At 49.8% G+C, this 20,397-nt stretch overlaps 1 long non-coding RNA gene across 1 annotated transcript; it reads left to right on the top strand.

Moving 5' to 3' along the window:
• The first annotated feature begins 13,140 nt into the window (after positions 1-13,140).
• Positions 13,141-19,488, top strand: LOC115613490. The gene is made up of 3 exons (XR_003993401.1): positions 13,141-13,150; positions 18,394-18,400; positions 19,379-19,488. It is a non-coding gene; the product is annotated as an uncharacterized LOC115613490 (long non-coding RNA).
• Positions 19,489-20,397: the final 909 nt, after the last annotated feature.

The raw sequence follows: 20,397 nt of genomic DNA, 5'->3' as shown, positions 1-20,397 counted from the left end.
CTCACATCCAGCGCAGGAGCAGGCAGGCTGCAGCATCTCCGTCCCTGGAGATGGTTGCTGGGGACACCAGGGGACATGCAGCCCCCACACAGGGACACCAGGGAAACACACACCCCTCGTGTGATCATTCCAGCTTTATTGATGGAGGCAGGGCCATGGTGGCACAGAAACATTGGTGGCTAGGGGTGGAGAGCCAGAGGGCTCTGCTGGTGGGCACAGGTCAGCAGCAGGTTCTCTTCAGAGAAGGCAACATGCCTTGGAGCCTTTCCAAAGGGCCTTTGTAACTGCTGTGAATTGAGGTCCTGTGGCAATGATGGTAATGTCATCAACGTGCAGCTCTGCAGCAGTTAATACCCAGAGTTTGGGTATCCTAAAGCATGCTCGGGGTGTGGAGCCAGAGGTCCTTGCTGTCCTGGTGCTCCACCAAGGACAAGGAGTGGTGTCCACCCTATGTCCCTCCTGAGGGGTGGCATAGAAAGGAAGGCTGGGACCCTGAGTCACGGCTTCCACTGGAGGAAATACTGACCCAGAAGCCACGTCATTTTGCTGCTGTCCTTCAATCCCTGTGCCCAGCACATGTGAAGGCTAAACAACGATTAGCACGACATACATTTTTCTACAGCTCAGCTGCAAGTCACTTGAGCATGTGCAAAATCCTCCTCACTAATCTGCCATTATTTTCCCAGGTGGGCTGAAACATGTCCTGAGAGAGGTTGGAGAACAGCTTCAGCACGAGCTAGATGCTTCTTCCTTTCCTGTTCTTATGGCCAGATGAGGTAGAGCAGTGGAAGAACATCTTGACCACGATAGGTCTGAAGCCCTCCCAGGGCAGCTGGCAGTCAGGTGCTGAACCATTGCTGCAGCACTATGTCAGTGGTTGAATGCCAGAGAGGAAAAGGCAACTCATCTCTTCTTCTCCTTTCAGAACGCGCTCTCCGGGTTGGTGAGTTACATCCTGCTGCAAGTGCTGAGCAACTGGGGCCACCCGGACTACACCTGCGTGTATCGGCTCAGGGTGCACAGTGATGCTCCCAGCGATGAGGGGAAGGTGTCACTTTGAGCTGGCAATAAAGTTCATTGGTTGTCATTGAGTGTTTTGCCTGTGATGCTAACGGGTAAGAGAACTCCTGTCCTCCTCTGCACCCACAAGCTTATGGGAGACTTCCCTGGAGGGAGAGGTGATGGGAAAAAGGACTAAGAACCATTTCCTACAGATACATTAATTTGGAGGTTTCATCAAAGACTGAACGCATGTGCAGTTGAAGTACTACCAAGTGGTAAGAGGAAGGCACACCAAGGCAGGAATGCACTGGGCATTGTGAATGTAAATGTGTAAAATGGAAGCTGTAAATTTGAACAACAACGAGGTTGTTGGTGACAGCCAGCATGGCTTCACTAAGGGCAAATCCTGCCTGACCAATTTGGTGGCCTTCTATGATGGGGCTACAGAACTGATGGACAGGGGCAGAGCAGTTGATGTTATCTACCTGGACTTGTGCAAAGCGTTTGACACTGTCCTGCATGACATCCTTGTCTCTAAACTGGTTCATTCAGTGATTCTATGGTCCTATGAAATGATTGGGTGCATAAACAAACAAATAAACAAAAGTTGGAATGAGCCCCTTGTGCCCCTGTAGCCCCTTGCCTTTCTCAGGCAGCGAGAAAGGGCCACCAACAGGAACCTGAGCCCCTGCCAGAGAAACATGGAATGTGCTTGGTGCCTGATTTCAGTCACTCTGAAGGCCCTTCTTGTGCAGGGTGTCAAAAGTAGCGGCTTGGAAAGGTTTCTCGCAGCTCCCAAAACTGTTACTCTTGAGTGGGAATGCAAAGAGCTGCCCTCTCTGATGGGAGGATGCACTCTGGTTTTGGAGGATGTCTTCCCTCATGCAGAGGAGCAAAACCTGCTCCTGCTCATGTTGGACTTTGCCTCAAAACACGGCTCTGCCTTGCTGTCGTGATGTCGCCCACCCCCACTGATGCCACAAAGCACTGTTGGCGTTGAGGTAGACCCAGCAGGGTGGAAGATCAGGGTTGTCCCTCTGTCGCGAGACTCCAGCTCTTGAGGGAACAGACACCCCAGTGGTTGGCTTGCACCTGAGCAAGCAGGATGCCTCTTGCCCACACCTCAGTGCATAAGGAGAGAAAGTTATGGTGGCACCAAGTTCTGAATGGGTATGTTTGAACTCTCTGCCCAATGGGTTATGTCCCTGAGCTTTCCTGGTTCTTGGAAGAACATAAGAGGACTGTTTATTTTTCATGAAGTGCATGCTGTGAGCCTGCTAGAACAAGCAGGAGGAGCTTCCATCTTCCAGAGCAGTGTGCGCTGTCTCTTGGCAGATGAGGCTTCATGGGACATAGGACTAGCCACCAGGATGTTTCCTTGGCATTTCCTTAGTTCCACATGGATTACCAGCATGCTTTTACATTCATCTCTCCCTCCATCTTCACCCAGTCTCTATTTGCCTGCATTTATGCAAAGAAAAGGGCCAGTGATAGCCTGGCTGCTAAAGAAATGCTAAAGAAGGGGAGATACAAACACCCTCCTGCCTTGTGGGCTTGTGAACTGTCGGGGTATAGGCTGAACCCTCTCCACCCCCATGGACATGAATTATGGTCACAGCTCTTGTTGCAACTCCTTCTCCTATTCCGGAGTCAAGCCTGACTGGAATAACCAAACAGTGCCTGTTGCTGTTGTACCAAATGCCCCGCTGGTGCTGTTGGTGACAACTCCACCACTGACTCGAGCTTATGCAAGACCAAGGCAATCCTCACACCAGGAACGCAAGGTTCAAGATCTGCTGTCCCTGCTGCTGCTCTCAGGTCTGCTGCTGAACTGCACGGGTGCCACCAGCATCACCATCCTTTTCCTCTTTGCTGCTCCGTAGGAAAACAAAGGCTCTGAAGACAGTGATCCTGGTGCTGCTTGTCAGTCTGTTCTTGTTCGGTGAGTCTTGGTAGAAGTCTGACCTGTGGATGGTGCTTTAGGAGATAGCCAGGGCTCCATCTGCTCTGACCAGAGGAGCCCAGCAAAGAGTAGGAAATACTGAGAGGTGTGCAAGTCCCCCCTGCTTCAGAGGAATGGGTGTGGGGGCAAGGAAGGGCTGACTTGCCCTCCCCAGGAGGGCTCAGCCAGTTCTCTTAAGGCAAGGGATGGGCGGTGGCTGACCTCCCCTGCCCCAAGGGGTTGAAAAGCTTCTGCAGGACAAGGAGCATATTCCATGGGAAGGAATGCCCATGTACTGCGGAGCCCTCTGTCACCTTTTCCAAAGACTACAAGAGGAGAAACAACTATGGCACCTGGGAGAGCCAGGGAAAGGGGAGCCGAGGCATAACCCAGCCTTAGAGCAAGTTCTAAGTGTAAGGAGAGCTTTGGTGTGTGTCTAACAGGTATTCACCACTTGGAATGGCTGGGGGAAGAAAGCCTCTGGAGGGCTGCAGCAGGATGCCAGGCCTTCATCTCCTCCTACATTCGGCATCCCCAACAGCAGGTGACATTTAGGTTTCTTCAGATTGAGACTGGTCCTACCACGGCACAAGGTACCACTCACTAAAACACTGTGGCTAGGGCTGGGGGCAGTTGGCACCCTGGTGGGTCATTCAGGTGAAGGTTAGTTGGACTGAATACCAGTGTCTGTGGCACTGCACACAGCTGATAAAAACAATTAGGCAGATTTGGGCCTGCATAAGTTCCAGCAAAGCACTGGCCTGTTGAGGTTTGTGATGACTCTTCCCTTCCTTGTTGTTCCAGGAGTGCTTCCACCTCTCTGGATGGGACCAGAAGACTTGGAGGTACAAGTTATTTCCTATTGACTTGATGGTGATTTAGAGGAGCTCTGCCCCTGGGCCCCACCAGGACATTCTTTCTGTCCTGTCTCACAGAGACTTCACTTGGCACAGCTCCCTGACCTTCTCCCATTGCCCTTTCCTTCTGTCAAACAGTCACCTATAGCTCCCCACATCCACTAGAGGACTAGGGCCACCCATCCCTCACCCTTTTGCTTGGGCTGGGCTGTTTACAGCAAAGCAAGAGAGAAAGCTGTTGTGGAGAGGAACCATTTGGCAGCAGCAGCCACCTTCCCTTGCTCTCTGTGTGTCTTGCAGCTTTCCTTGTTTACGCCTGAGCTGTTCTTCTAGTTAGTATTTTCCATAGGGAATGCCACCTGCACCCCTTCAGACCTGCTCTTGCCTGGCTTTGATAAGACATTGGCACATGAAATAGGGAAGGAGGCGGCTTTGGGCACACTGGGGATGTTCCTCAATTTCCCCCAATGTTCCCAGGCAGCCAGGAAGCTGCTCCTCAGCCTGAAGCTCTAAGCACTCTGGAACTACCTCTCCCAACTGCTTAAGACGTTCCTGCCCTGCCAGTCATCCAGAGCCAGGCTTCTTACCTTGCTCACATCCCCATGGTGTCCGAGAGGCCAGCCACAACAGTTACAGTCTCTGTTTCTTGCTTTTCTAGGCCAGCCAGGAACGACATAGGAGAAGCACTGAGTAGAACCCAGACCCTCAAAGAACAGCTCCAGAAGCTCCAGGAAGAGTTTTATCACCTGCATTGGAGCATAAAGGATGTCACCGAGCGTGCTCTCCATGAAGCCTTGAAGCAGTCTAAGCTCCCAGGCTTTTCTGGATCGGTAAGGGCACGCTGCAGAAGGCTCTACTCAGAGGTTTCTCTCCTCCCTCCAGACTTTATCCTCCTACAGTTCCCTGTCCTGGCTAGCCAAAAGGCTGGTGCTGCTGGAACAAGTGCTGTGCATGGCCACGCTTCCTTTCCTCTTGCTCCACGCTTCCATATGGGGGAAGAGAGCGCCAGGACAGGAGTTACAGTTGCTTTACTTGTACCTTCCTCAAAGTGGAGCAAGCCTGGGAGGTTTCCAGGCAATCCCGGTGTTCCTCACAGCTGAGTTGAACCTTGTCCTGCTTCCCCTTGATTGGTCTTGCAGGGGAGATGATTGTCCCGTTCCTTTTCCTGATCACAGGCACTCTCCTTTGTTCTCCTTCCCAGGCTGTTCAAGAGATCATCGATGAAGTCTTGGAGAAGCTGGAAGAAAGCCAAGTCCCAATGACCGATTATGCCCTCAAATCATCAGGTGCTGTGCCACTGTACAAACAAACTGGTTCCTAAGTGCTTCCTGTGCACACTGATGAACCGGGCCTCGGAACAGGCTCAATGGTAGGAGAGAAAGGGCAAGAAGTCAAAGGCCACCTCGTGCCCTAAAAATGTACCCACTGACAGACTCTGGAAGCGGCTGGACCCCATCTGAAGAGCAGAAAGCCCAGCTGACATTCTTGTCTTTTTTTAGAGGCCTTTACCACAGATTGATGAGTCCCTGCTGTGTGTTCCACAGGGATCATGCCAGGAAGAAAGAGGGGAATCCCACTGCAGGAGATGGAGGCCTACTTAAAAGCATTTCTCAAGTGAACAGTGCAATATTCCTCCTGACGTTGCTCAGTGATCGTGCTCATGTTTTAATTTCCAGGGGCTGCTGTCATTCCTGAATACACAAGTCCATCCTTCCGGAATACGGCAGATAAAGTCATCTTGTATTCCCTGCCAGTGCTGGATTATGTGAGGTCTCCTGAGCTTATTCTTGAGGTAGGACCACTAGGAAAACAAAAGTGGGTGAGGATGCAAACATGCTGCTGAGAGTTGCCTTTACCCTTATCTTTGCTCCTCAAAGCTTTCTTTTCCTGTCACGTTCTTGTATGGACTCATTTGCTGTCTCCCTGCTGAGTATTTCCTCTCCCAAACTGCCTCAGGTCCTCCGTTTATGCTTCTAGCAGGCAGGCTTGGTCTTGCAGCCTTTGTCTTCCTTGTCCCTGTGCAAACTGTCAGCATGGCACGGAAGGAGAATGGCAAAGCGTCCACAGAGGTCTGGGGGATGAGCTCGCTGGGGTTCTTGGTGAGCACTGCTGGAGGGCCCCACGCTGTGTTGACAAGCCCTCCTGGCACTCATCCTGGGATGCCTGCACAAGCTGAAGAGTTGGCTGGTGCCAGGGGAAGGTGTTGGGACTGGATGAGAGGAAACCATTGCTTCCCCTGACAGGGAAGGCTCATCCTTAGTGTCCACCAGCTCTGGGTAGGTGCCTTTCAGCCCCACCACCCCTTGCTTGTTCTTGGCAAGTTGCCTTGGACTGGGAGAGACTGGGGAGCTCCTACAAGTAACACAGCCAGCTCCTTGCCATCACAGTGCTGCTGCAGTGCTGAAGGGGTCTAGTGGCATGTGGGTTCTCACGACTGCTGCTCTGTTTGGTGCTGGCAGGGCCTGACCCAAGGCATTGGCTGCAGTTCAGAGCAGAGCTGGCTGGCCAGATTAGTCCTTACTCCATGATGCTCGTGGCAGGAACGAGAGCCGGGGCACTCTTCTCTACATGAACACAGTTTCTTCTTCTCCTTTCAGAAGGAAAATCATCTAGGAAACTGTTGGCCCTTCCATGGAAGTCAGGGACAGGTCCTCATCAAGCTCTCTGTGCCAATCATTCCCAGAGCAGTCACCATGGACCATGTCTCAGGGACAATGCTCCATGGAGACAGTATCTCCAGTGCTCCAAGGGACTTTGCTGTCTATGTAAGTGATTTCTCTGGGTGGGGGGCAGAGGGTTGCTCAGCATTTCTAAGCAGCGGGTGAATATGGGTCAGAGTCCAGCAGCCTGCGGCTCCCTCCTGCCTTGCAGAAGAAACAGGCTCCTTGGAGTTGCTCCCTTTCCATTGGATTCCTCTTTTATCCCATATACCACACAAAAGGAAGCTTCTGGGGCGAGACAGTGCTCCAGGAGCCACAGGGAAAATGAGCTGCCACAGTGTCTGTCCCTGGACCTTCTTGGCTCCCAGTGGGCATTTGTGATCCGCAGGGATCATTACCTGGGAATGTCTGCTCCTTTTCTGACTGACAGCCTAAACTCAAGGAGGCAAGTGTGGCAGCGTGCTGCCTAGCTGCAGCTTCTCATCTTCTCCTTGTGCTCATCTTCCATGGACTATGTAGATGAAATAAATCAGGACTTCACCAAGAGAAGTTAAGTCTTCCCATGGTGTACCAGGGCACTCCTGTTTTCTCCACCCCATCTTTCCCTAGGGTGTGACGGAAGAACAGGAGGAGCATTTCCTGGGACAGTTTGTTTTCCTGGCACCACTGCATCCCAGTCAGACCTTTCAGCTAAAGGTAGGGGGACAAAGAGGGAGGAGAACTGAGAGGAGAGGAGGAGAAATGCAGTTTGCTGGGGAGAAGCTTCCATGCCAAAGGGCTCAAGGCAGCATTCTCCTTGAGTGTGTGCCACGCTGGCCTTTCTTCTGCTTTAACCTCCTAATGCCTGGAATGCTGTTCTCCTTCACTTTTGTCTTGGGTTTAAGCTTCAGTGCTGACAACCACCACTGCTAAAGCTGAAATCAGCTTGGCTGGCTGGACTCCAAGCACCTGCAAGTGGCCACATCCACTCAGGAAACACTGCTACTGCTCATGGAAGACTAGAAATACGGGGCTTTCTGGGGCTTCTATTGTTTCTAGTATCGAGGCCAGCTAGACAGGGAGGCCATTCTGTGTCATGGCTTGCTAGAGAAGGCAATGAGCCACGATAGGGACACCACTGGGTCTTCTGAGTGGGGAAGCATGTGCCGCAAAGCAGGCTAGAAGTAAGTGCCAATGGATTCACTGCAATGTCGGGTAGATGCTTCTTCCTTTCCTGTTCTTATGGCCAGATGAGGTAGAGTAGGAGAAGAACATCTTGGCCACAACCCTCTCAGGGCAGCTGGTGGTCAGGTGCTGAACAAGTCCATTGCTGCAGCACTATGTCAGTAGTTGAATGCCAGAGAGGAAAAGGCAACTCATCTCTTCTTCTCCTTTCAGAACGAGCTCTCCGGGTTGGTGAGTTACATCCTGCTGCAAGTGCTGAGCAACTGGGGCCACCCGGACTACACCTGCGTGTATCGGCTCAGGGTGCACAGTGATGCTCCCAGCGATGAGGGGAAGGTGTCACTTTGAGCTGGCAATAAAGTTCATTGGTTGTCATTGAGTGTTTTGCCTGTGATGCTAATGGGTAAGAGAACTCCTGTCCTCCTCTGCACCCACAAGCTTATGGGAGACTTCCCTGGAGGTAGAGGTGATGGGAAAAAGGACTAAGAACCATTTCCTACAGATACATTAATTTGGGGGTTTAATCAGAGGCTGAACACATGTGCAGTTCATGTAAAAAAAGCCCTCCAAGGACCCCAAAATGGGCTATACGGAACCCCAACATTTACCCTTAAAGACTCCCCAAATCTTTTTGACCCCAAAATATAGTCCAGGGAGTTCCAAATGCCAGCTCAAGTACTCCCAAAATGCCCTTTGGGGACCCAAAATTGCCCAGGGACCCCAAAATACCCCTCAGGGACTCCCAAAATGGGCCTCAGGGTCCCCAGAATTTACCCTCAGGGATCCCTCAAATCCTTTTGATGCCAAAATAACCCCTGGGGAACCCCAGAATACAGCCCATGGGTCCCAAAATCCCCCCAAGGCCTCCAAAATGCTGTTTGGGGACCAAAAATGGCCTCAGGGACCCTCAGGTTGCCCAGAGAAGTGGTGAATGCTCCATCCCTGGCAGTGTTCAAGGCCAGGCTGGACAGAGCCTTGGGTGACATGGTCTAGTGTGAGGTGTCCCTGCCCTTGGCAGGGGGTTGGAACTGGATGAGCTTTAAGGTCCTTTCCATCCCAAACCGTTCTATAGCTCTATGATAATACCCGAGACCCCCCAAAACAGCTCAACACCCCAAATAGGCCCCCAGCAACCCTAAAACCCCACAGGGAACGCCAGCTCCCCAGAGATCCCAAAACAGGGCAGTGGGACCTCCCAAAACTCCCCCCTAGAGACCCTGAAATGGCCTCCAGGGACCTCGAAGTGGCCCTCAAGGACTCCAAAATGGACTCCAGGGATGACAAAATTGCCCCTAGGGATCCCAATATGGGCCTCAGGGACCACCAAAATTGCCCCAAAATGGCCCCAAAAGAAGTCAAAATAGCCTCAAGAGACCCAAAAATGGGCCTCAGGGACCCCAAAATCTTTCTGACCTGAAAATAATCCCATGAGATGCATCAAAATTCCCCCTGGGACCCAAAAATTGTTTCCAGGGACCCCAAAATGGGCTTCAGGAGGCCAAAAATGGCCCACAGAGACCCCCAAATACAGCTCAGGGACCCCAGAATTGCCCCCAGGGGCACCAAAACCCCAGAGGTACCTCCCCAGCACCATGGGTACCCCCCCAAGCAAGGCTCAGGGACCCCCAAATTCCCCCCAGGAGACCCCCAAAATGGGGCTCATGGACACAGAATGGCTCAAAATACAGTTTGGGGACTAAAAATAGCCCCCAGGGACCCTAAAATGGCCCCTAAGGATCTCCAAAATCCTTCTGACTCCAAAATACAGCTCAGGAACCCCAAAAATGGTCCTCAGGAACCCCTAAATTAACCCTTGGGGACCCCCCAGATCCTTTTGATCCCAAAATAACCCCTGAGGAGCCCCAAGATACAGCTCAGGGACCCGAAAATACCCCCAGAACCCCCAGGTTCCCCTTGGGGACCCAAAATAGCCTCAGGGACTCCCAAAATACAGCTAGAGGACCCCAAAGTGGCCGTCGGGGACCCGAAACCCCCACAGGGACTCCCTAGGGGCCCCTCAAACAGGAAACAGGGACCCCCAAATCTTAGTTTAAGGACATAAAAATGACCTCAGGAACCCAAAAATGGACTTCAGGGGACCTAAAATGGCCTTTAAAGACCCCAAAATACAGCTCAGGTGTGCAAAAAGTTAGCATTAGGGACTCCAAAATACCTCCTGGGCCACTCAAAATTCCTCTCAGGGGCTCCAAAACGCACTTTGGGGACCCCAAGTTGCCCCCAGGGACCCCCAAACTTCTTATGACCCCAAAATACAGCTGAGGGACCCTCAAAATGGGCCTCAGGAATCCCAAAATTCACCTTTAGGGACTCCCAAATCATTTTGAGCCCCAAATAACCCCCAGGGACCCCCAAAATACAGCCCAGGGATACCAAAATCTCCTCCAAAGAACAATTTTGTGCTGGAGAAAACGTGAGGATCCAGCTTGTTGTGAGAGAGGACCCAGTTTGTACTGGGAGGGAACTCAGAAGGGGCCCAGTCCATACTGGAACCCAGTCCGATTTTGTACTGGGAATGTGTCCACTCTGTACTGGGAGGGGCCAGAGGATCCAGTTTGTATTGGGAATGTGTCTGTTCTGTACTGGGAGAGTACCTGGGGAAGCAAGCTGTACTGGGAGGCTATAAAGGGCTCCAGTTTGTACTGGGAGTGGGCCCATGCTGCAGTGGGTGAGCTTAATGAGTTCCCTATGTACTGGGACAATCCCCGGTCTATAATGGAAAGGGGTTCAGGGACCCAGTTTGTACTGGGAGGAGTTAAAGGGCTCCAGTTTATACTGGGAGGAGGTCAGGGGATCTACTTCGTACTGGGAAGTGTGCAAGTCTAAAACTGGAAGGAGATGAGGGGCTTGGAACTGGATGAGCTTTAAGGTCCCTTCCACCCCAACCCATTCTATGATTCTATATTCCCTATTGCTGTCCCAAGGTGAAAGTTTCATTTCCCAGCAGCAGTATAAGACACTGGTGATTGTCTTATTGTTTGTGACAGTTTTATTGCCACTAAGAGTAGGTGTTTCTTGCTAACAGCAAAATGCAATCACACTCTGAACTGGGTGACTCAACAGGCTGGCACTGATAAAAAAGCAGTCAATTTATCAGTTCATATACATCAGAAAGTCAGTTAAATCACTTCTCTTTCAGTACAGGACAAGAGCTATGCCAAATAGGCTCAGAGAGATGCATTTTAGACATTTCTTTTGCACAGGAACAAGGAATGATCTTTGCAGACTTTATTTCTCTGTTATTCAAGCGATGGCCATCTTGTTTAGATGCTGAAGGTTGGAAAGGACAGAAAGAGAAGTGATCTTCATTCTCAGTGTTGCCACCAACTCGCCGTCTGGGCTTGGGAAATACCAGACTGGTGCTAAAACCAGACCAGTATGTTTGGGAATGCCACTGCTGGGCATTGTGATTTGTGACCTCATCCTTGTCACCAGTGCAGGCTCATGCTGCAGTACAGGACTCACCTCAAGCTGCAATCTCATCTTGACCACCAAGAGACAGAGCTTCACAGAGGGGCCATGGAAGATGAAATCCCAGAGGAGATGGGGGCCATCTATTTTTGCAATATGCTGTTTTTCAGCCACACCTCTTCCAGATGTCCTTTTAATGAAGAGTTTCCCATGAAGAACCACATTTTCTGTCAAAACCTGCTTTAGTAGTTCAACAATCCTATTTAACAATTCTTCTACTTCATTATCCCTATAAAGAGGATGCCTGCTCTGATGATTGTCCCAGAGAAAAGGAATGTGTAGACAGGCTCCTCCTCCCTCCATTGCTTGCTTGAATTGAAAAGCATTTTAACCACTAGCAAAGTTCCAGCCCCTGTCACTACACTCAACCACAGCAATGGACAGACAGAGTGTCAGAGACACTGACAGACTGCACAGACATGAATGCAGTTTAGGACTGGGGTTTTTGGCACCCCAGTAATGTGTTGCAGCTGATTATGCAGAGGAGCAGAAAGTCAGGGACTTCACTTACGCTAAATGTGCAATGCATAATCTCTCACTAGCTGAAACATAAACTGGATAACCTAGTTTGTTGGACCCAGTGGAACTGAAGGGAGGCTGTTCATTGCATGAGACACAGAGTAATGCCATTTTCCTTAGTTTCTTGGGTGGTGATGCATTTAGTGCAGAAATACTGCTGCAGATTGGGAGTGGTTTACACAGAACTAGGATACATCTGGAACCTAAGGAAAAAATCCCCACATGCTGGACTGCTCTATGCTGCATCTTCCCTCATAAAAATTACTGGATCACTGGAAGAGATCTGATATGAACAAGTAGGACAAATAATTTAATGCATTGAAAGTTTTCAGCCACATTCCTGAGAACTCAGCACTGACTTTGATCTCACTGTCCTTTGGCCTTCAGAAATGTGCATGTTTCAACTTTCCATCATTTGTTTTCTATGTCAAATGCATCCTATTAGACAAGTGGTCTGTTAACCTTCTGGCTGCCACCCTGTGCTGCTCACAATGACAGGAACAGGAGAGAAAACATCTGCTGGGCTTTCACATTTCACTGCCTGTCCCTGACAATGTGGTTGGGATTTTGTATTTCTGAAATAGCCCACACTAGCCTCCATCAGATGGGAAAACAGTGAGTGCTGCTCTGGCCTTGTTTATATAGTTTTCCACATATCCAACATTATTATAATGTTTCTGATCTTGTCCATTTGGGGCTGAGCTGTGTCACTCATCTTTGCTTTGGCTACCCCACCAACCACCAAAATACATCAATTCTGACACAGCTTGAAACGACTTCTTCAATCTCTCCCCTTTCTCCATCGCAAAACCTGGATTCATTGCATCTTCATTGCAAGCTGGATCCAAATCTGTTCCCACCCCTCTCACACCCCTTGGTTGTTTAACATATTTGCTGCCTCTTTTGCTATCCAGCTTCCCCTTGCCCATCACTTGTTAATGAGAAAAGCTTTGTTTAGAGCTAGCTGGTTTGCAATGTCTCCAACCACAGAGCGCCTAGGAAGAAAGTGAAAACATCCCATAGCATAACAATCCTGGTGTAATTTACCTTATCTTTGCTGCTTTCCCTCAGGAAAACATCTGCTGAAATCAAAACCAAAAGCTGCCTGAAGTAATAAGTGAGTAAAACATCTGGCCCAGAGCATTGTGCACACAGAGGTGTCTGGTGCTGAGAGAAAAGTGCACATACGAGTCGAGTTCTGCAATGTCTTAAGTAGCTCTTGCCACTGGTGCCGTTTCAATTACCACAGTTGTACAGAAACCCAAGTGCCCCTTCAGGCAAACAACTTGATGTCCACAGTGAAAGTTTATCATCCCTTACCATCAAACCAGTGCAAGGCCACAGGTTCCAGGACACAGTGAAGTCTCCACATCGGTCCAAATGACCTTTATTGTCTGGAGTCTGTCCTTTCATCTAATGTACCCACCCCTTTGTGGTTTAGCCACAGAATGAAGGGGAGATTTCTGAAAGACTCTTGGTGATTTAGGTTCAGATTTAGACTCTGCTTTGGAAACCATGTTCTAGCTACCCAAACACCAGTTATACACACTGTAGAAAAAGCCCTCATTTCCTGTAAGGATCTTGTCCTTAAATGTGCATGCTTTGGATACAGGGTATTGCTGATGATCAAAGCTATACAAGCAAATGCAGGGACCTTGGAAAGCGTAACCACGTGCAGACAAAGCCTGTCTATATTCAAAGCAATGCCTCTAGGAGGTGTTGCTTATGCCTTGCCATGCCTCACTAGTACCTTGCTGCCACCCGAACCATGAGAGGCAGCAAATAAAGATGTATATTAATAGGATCAACAGCCTGCTCCAATGCATCCCACTGTTGGGGAATACTGGAATGTCCTTGCTGTAAACTGCTCTGCAAAATGTCAACAAAAGCTCATCTTTCTACCCGAATCTGAGATGTGGAGAAGCAGAGCAATATTTGCATGACAGAAAGGTTTAGAGAAGGAAAGGCTTTCCATGGTGGATTGAGACCAGCAGCTACTATGTAATAGCTCAGCTCCTCTGAGTTACAGTCTTGAGCTCAGATTAACCTTGGAAGCAGTTTTCCTTGCAGATCCCTCAGATCAGCAAGGGAAAGACCTCAGTGTGGTAAAGAACTTCTGTTTTCCATTGGCACCAAAGAAATTAAAGGGTTTGGTTTCCAGGTAGTATATGCTTCAAGATGATGATTTCCCATTGTGTGGCTGAATCTGTAAGGTGTGCTTGCAAACCTCAACCCAGAGTATGATCCAACCAACGAGTTTTCCTGAGTAAATGGAAATGTCTTGGTTCTCCTTCAAATGCCTCCCAAGTCCTGAAGACTCCTACCCAGCACTGCAGACCAGCTTCCTCTCCAGTGCACATCTATGGACAAACAGGAAGTAGAAAGAGAGGAAAAAAGAGAAAAAGAACATTGCTTTGCAATAGAAAAGAAGTACAAACGCAAAGGCTTGGACTAAACTTCTTCCTTTTCCTGTTTCGCTCAAGGCTCTTGGATCTGTTTTCTCTGAGTATCTGGACCTCCATATGAAGACCCTCACTGCTTGCTGGCGAGGGAGCAGAGAGCACGCGTGTACCTGTCCGGACATACCGATTCCTCCTCTCACGCTCTTTGCACGCCCATGCCCGCCGGTAAAGCTTTCCGGGCCGCCCCGACCCTGTCCTGTGCCAGCAGTGCCTGGCGGATGGGCGAGGACACCGGTCCTGCTCCCGCAGCTGCGTCCCGCTTCGCCCGGTGCTGGGGACCGCGGCCCGACAAGGCGAGGGGGACAGGGCACAGGAGCGGGATGAGGCGCAGGAGCGGGACGGGGCGCAGGAGCGGAGCACGGCGGAGGAGGAGCGGAGCGCCGGTGGGATCCCTGCAGGGTTGTCCCGTTTCCCAAGAGGAAAGGCAGGCGCTGGCTGTGAGGGGTGCAGCGCCCCATGGTGTGGTGGAGCATCTCTAATCAGGCGTTTGGAGCCGTAGCCTGGTTCTGCTCAAGGGGCCGCTGGTTGTAGGCAGAGCTCTGATCTGCCATAAGGTGGTTTGTGCCATCTCGTTTTCTCTCCTGAGCTGAATTGTGTAAGCAGGCTGTTAAAACCAAGCTCCTCTCTCTTCCCTCAGAGAACCTCTGTCTGAGATACACATAAAATACTGAAACTTGAGCACAGACTTTACCAATGAACAGAGTTATGAATGAAACAAACGCTATTTCTGAGTTACCTGGTGACCACCCCTGAAAATCTGCACTTAATCGCTGCTAATTCACAGAGGAAAAACATTTCTTTTAATAATAATACCCAAGGTCTACTACTACTGAGAAGAGCAATCCTGCCTCCCAAATCCCTGTCTCAGAGATACTGGAACTCAAGACTGGCATTGGTTGTTACCATGTGCTACTATATTGTCCTGATAGTGGTCACACTAAAGAAACCAAATGTTACACTCATGTTACTGTAATTTATTTTGAGATTTAACTTTTGTTAACCCCTTTTCATTCAATAAATGTTTGGGGAATTACCTGTGTGTTTTTATTAAAAGTATATACTTAGGTGCAGTTGTCAATCCTAAGGAGGAGCATTATGGTGCAAGTTGATCTCAAATGAGACCTGGCCTTCTAAATCCAGTTTTCAGGGAACAGTGGTTTGCTCAGTTTTAATTTCTATTTCAGCTTGTCCTAATAAACAGAGCTTTTGTGTCCCACTTCAGGCACACATTCCTCATATGCAAGTGACTCAAAGAACTGGTGCACACAACAGCATAACACATCAGAGGCACTCTTACACCCCTGCCAAATGTCTTCCCAGGCTCATGGAAAGATGTCTTGTGTTTGGCAGTATTAATCTCATACGACATTTAGGTAAGCTCTAAATCTTCAGTAAACACCACTTTTGACTAATGGCTGTGGTCCAAATTCTGCCCTCAGATACGCATCTCCAATTCTTAATGCATTGATTCTAGAGGAACTTAAGTGTGGATGTTTGGGGATTGTGTCTAGTCCTCTGCAGGGATGAGTGGGACCAGTGAATATCCTTCTGTGTGAGATTAAAATGAATGTACTGCAGATTGGAGTGAATTAACAGAAAACAGTTGTCTTTGTAAGGTCTTGCTCGGCCCCTTTTTTTATTGCACGGACTTTACATAGAAGGAAAGCAGTTAACTTAATGATCCCTTAAACAGAGACATCAGGGGAAAGAGGAATGTACTTTCTCAAGTACAACAGACATAGAAACATAGAAAGATCTACAGTCTTGGGTGACACGGTTTAGTGTGAGGTGTCCCTGCCCATGGCAGGGGGTTGGAACTGGATGATCTTAAGGTCCTTTCCAACCCAAACCATTCTATGATTCTGTGATACAAACTCTCTAATGGTGGAGGATGTAAGTTACCTGGCACATCACTGCAGCTCCGTGAGGATCAGTCAAATGTCCACAAAGCATTCTCTGCTGAACCTGGATGAATTAAAGATGGCACTTAAACATGCACAGAATCATCACTGATACAAAGCTATGATTAGTTATCCAAAGGTTCAAATTAGGTAGTCTACATGCTTCAGCACTGGAAACACAGGAGAGAAAAATGAACCCCAGCCTTTCACACACTGAGATGCTTTGCAAGTTACTGAAATAGTGCAGCAATCTGCAAAGTGATCCTTCCAGTGAATGCAACTATTTCCACAGCAGTTGCTGTCAATGTCTGATCCTGCGGGTAATTGTCTTAAATCATAGAATCACAGAATGGTTTGGGTTGGGAAGGACCTTAAGATCATCCAGTTCCAACTCCCCCTGCCATGGGCAGGGACACCTCACACTAAACCATGTCACCCAAGACTTCATCCAACCTGGCCTTGAACACCGCCAGGGATGGAGCATTCACAACCTCCTTGGGCAACCCATTCCAGTGCCTCACCACCCTCACTGTAAAGAATTTCTTCCTTATATCTAGCCTAAACTTTCCCTGTTTCAGTTTGTACCCATCACCCCTTGTCCTATCACTCCAGTCCCTGATGAAGAGTCCCTCCCCAGCATCCTTGTAGCCCCCTTCAGATACTGGAAGTTGCTCTGAGGTCTCCACGCAGCTTCTCTTCTCCAGGCTGAACAGCCCCAATGTTCTCAGCCTGCCTCCATACGGGACGTGCTCCAGCCCCTGATCATCCTGGTGGCCTCCTCTGGACTTGCTCCAACAGCTCCATGTCCTTCTTATGTTGGGGACACCAGCACTGCACACAGTGCTGCAAGTGGGGTCTCAAGAGAGCAGAGCAGAGCAGAGGGGCAGGATCCCCTCCTGAACTACTGTTTTCCTTGGACATAGTCTGACAAAAGGAAGCCCAGAAGCAGTGAGAGGCAGCACGGAGCAACAAAGCAACACAGAAAAATCCTGAAGCCTCCTAGGAAAGGAAAAAAGCAACATAAAGTAAGTGCTTTTTCCATATGAGGCATCTTTGTAACTGCTGGACAGTGACCTCGGAAACAAACCCTGCTTTCTGAAGTTCTGTTTTTCTATCTCTCTGGCAATTCTTTCTGCTGTCATTTCATTTACACTTTACTGATTTACCTCTGCTCAGCAATGAGAAGTGAACTGAGGAGTACAAGAGAGGGTCTTATGTATTTCAAGCTACTGTCCAGAATTGTAGGCTGGATTGCAAAGGATTACCTGAAACTTGCGCACTGAGTTTGTTCTATTTCCAGTCCACAATTCAGCAGATACAATAAAACATAATAACAAAAAAGGCTGAAGAATCACATCCAGCTGCAATCTCATGAAAGATTAAGAAGCTATGAATGAAGATGCAGCGTGAATTAAGGACCTCTCAGGTGACTCCCCCCACTTTCTATACTGGCCATGATGTGCTGTGGTATGGGATAGCCCTTTGGCTAGTTTGGGTCAGGTGTCCTGTTTCTGCTTCCTCTCAGCTTCCCGTGCTCCTGCTCACTGGCAGAGCATGAAAAGTCCTTGATCGGAATAAGCATTACATAGCAACAATTAAAAACATCGGTGTGTTTTCAGCGCTGTTCTCAGAGTAAAGCCGAAACACAGCACCGCACCAGATCCTAGGAAGAGAATTAACTCAGCTACAGCTGAACCCAGGGCAAAGGGAGAGACAAGCACAGTGGCAGGGCGCAGGATGCCGGGGCAGGAGCCTCCGAGGCGCTTGAGGTTAATCAAGGGAGATTAAGGGAGGATCAAGCGCACTGAAGGCTCCTGACCCGGCTCGTCTCCGCCAGACCGCAACCCTGCCGCGCCGGACGGGGACGGACGCATCATCACTACCTGCAGTACCGAGCTCTGGCCACAGGACGGCAGCAGCGAGCAGCACCCGGCGCCACACGGCACCGTCCCATCACCACCTGCAGTACCGAATGCTGACCACAGGATGGCAGCAGCGAGCGACGCCTGGCGCCCCCATCAGCACCATCTGCAGTACCGAACTCTGGCCACAGGATGGCAGCAGGGAGCGGTTCCTGGCTTCCCCTGCTCCTCTCCATCAGCACCCCTGCAGTACCGCATTCTGACCACAGGATGGCAGCAGCGAACGGCGCCCAGCGCCCCCCCGACCGCCCCCCCACCTGCTGTACTGAGTTTTGGGGGGGTATTCCCCCCCCCCGCCCCAACCCTCGCAGACGCAGAATCAGGAGGTTTTTGCTCTGGGTGTCTATGGGTCACTATGTGGTGTCTATGGGTCTCTGTAGGTTACTATGGCATGTCCACAGGTCGGCAAGAGTTGCTGTGGGGTGTCTATGGGTCGCTCTGGGACCTTATGGGATGTCTATAGGGCGTCTATGAGGCTGGGGGTCCTATAAGGGATCTAGGGGGGTCTATCGGATGTCCAGGGGTTGCTCTGGGTCACTAAGGCGTATCTAAAAGAAAAAATGTTACTAAAAGTGACTAAGTCAAACCAGAAGAAAACTGAATGAAAAGTCAATAAAAAGTCAATAAAAAGTGATTAAAGTGATTAAAAAGTGAATAAAAATGAATAAAAGTGAATAAGCCTGAATGAAACTCGAATAAAAGTGAATAAAAATGAAAGCCAATAAGAGTCAACTGGTGTTGGGGTACTTATGGGCACCAATAAGAAGGCAATAGGGCAGGAGGGAGGGCCAGGAGACCTCCATGAATGCATAAGGAGCTGCTGAGGAAACTTAGTGGGGAAAAAGAAGCTTATAAAAGGTGGAAGCGAGGCCTGGGAAGAATGCAGGGATATTGTCTGGGAAGCTAGGGAGCAGGTCAGGAAAGCTGAGGCCCAGTTAGAATTAAACCTGGCAAGGGATGTGAAAGATAACAGGAAAGGATTCTATAGGTATGTAGCAAACAAAAGACAGACTAGGGACAATGTGGGCCCTCTCTGAAAGCTATCGAGAGAACTGGTTGCCCTGGATTTGGAGAAGGCTGAGGTTCTTAATGACTTCTTTGCCTCAGTCTTCACTGGCAAATGCTCTGACCACGCTGCCCAAGTTTTGGAAGGCAGATGCAGGGACTGTGAGAATGAAGACCTTAAGCCCACTGCAGGAGAGGATCAGGTTTGAGACCATCTTAAGAACCTGAAGGTGCACAAGTCCATGGGACCTGATGAAATCCATGTGCAGGTCCTGAGGGAGCCACTGTCCATCATATTTGAAAACTCATGGCAGTCAGGTGAAGTTTCCTGACTGGCAAAAAGGAAATGTAACCCCCATTTTCAAGAAGGGGAAAATGGAAGACCCAGGGAACTACAGACCAGTCAGTCTCACCTCTGTGCCTGGCAAGATCATGGAGCAGATTCTCCCAGAAAGCACATGGCAAGCAACAAGGTTGTTGGTGACAGCCAAAATAGCTTCACTAAGGGCAAATCCTGCCTGACCAATTTGGTGGCCTTCTATGGTGGGGCTGCAGAACTGATGGATAGGGGCAGAGCAGTTGATGTCATCTACCTGGACTTGTGCAAAGCATTTGATACTGTCCCACACAACATCCTTGTCTCTAAACTGGAGAGACATGGATTTGATGGATGGACCACTTGGTGGATAAAGAATTGGCTGGATGGCCGCACACAGAGAGCTGTGGTCAACGGCTCAATGTCCAGTTGGAGACCAGTAACGAGTGGTGTCCCTCAGGGGCTGGTGTTGGGACTGATCTTGTTCAACATCTTTGTCGGCGACATGGACAGTGGGATTGATGCACCCTCGGCAAGTTTGCCGACGACACCAAGCTGTGTGGTTCGGTTGATACGCTGGAGGGAAGGGATGCCATCCAGAGGGACCTGGACACGCTTGTGAGGTGGCCAATGCCAACCTCATGAAGTTCAACCAAGCCAAGTGCAAGGTCCTACACCTGGGTCGGGGCAATCCCAGGCACTGCTACAGGTTGGGCAGAGCAGTGATGCAGAGCAGCCTGAGGAGAAGGACTTGGGGGTGTTGGTTGATGAGAAACTGAACATGAGCTGCTTCAGTGTGCACTTGAGCCCAGAAACCACCCGTGTGCTGGGCTGCATCAAAAGCAGTGTGAGCAGCAGGTTGAAGGAGGTGATCCTGCCCCTCTGCTCTGCTCTGGTGAGACCCCACTTGCAGCACTGTGTGCAGTGCTGGTGTCCTCAGCATAAGGACATGGAGCTATTGGAGCAAGTCCAGAGGAGGCCACGAGGATGATCAGGGGCTGCAGCACCTCCCGTATGGAGACAGGCTGAGAACATTGGGACTGTTCAGCCTGGAGAAGAGAAGCTGCTTGGAGACCTCAGAGCAGCTTCCAGTGTCTGAAGGGGGCTACAAGGATGCTGGAGAGGGACTCTTCATCAGGGACTGTAGCGATAGGACAA

Source organism: Strigops habroptila, chromosome 10 (assembly GCF_004027225.2).
Source record: "Strigops habroptila isolate Jane chromosome 10, bStrHab1.2.pri, whole genome shotgun sequence".
Classification (NCBI taxonomy): Eukaryota; Metazoa; Chordata; class Aves; order Psittaciformes; family Psittacidae; genus Strigops; species Strigops habroptila.
The sequence above is the reverse complement of the archived record's forward strand: the minus strand, read 5'-3'. Positions and strand labels throughout refer to the sequence as shown.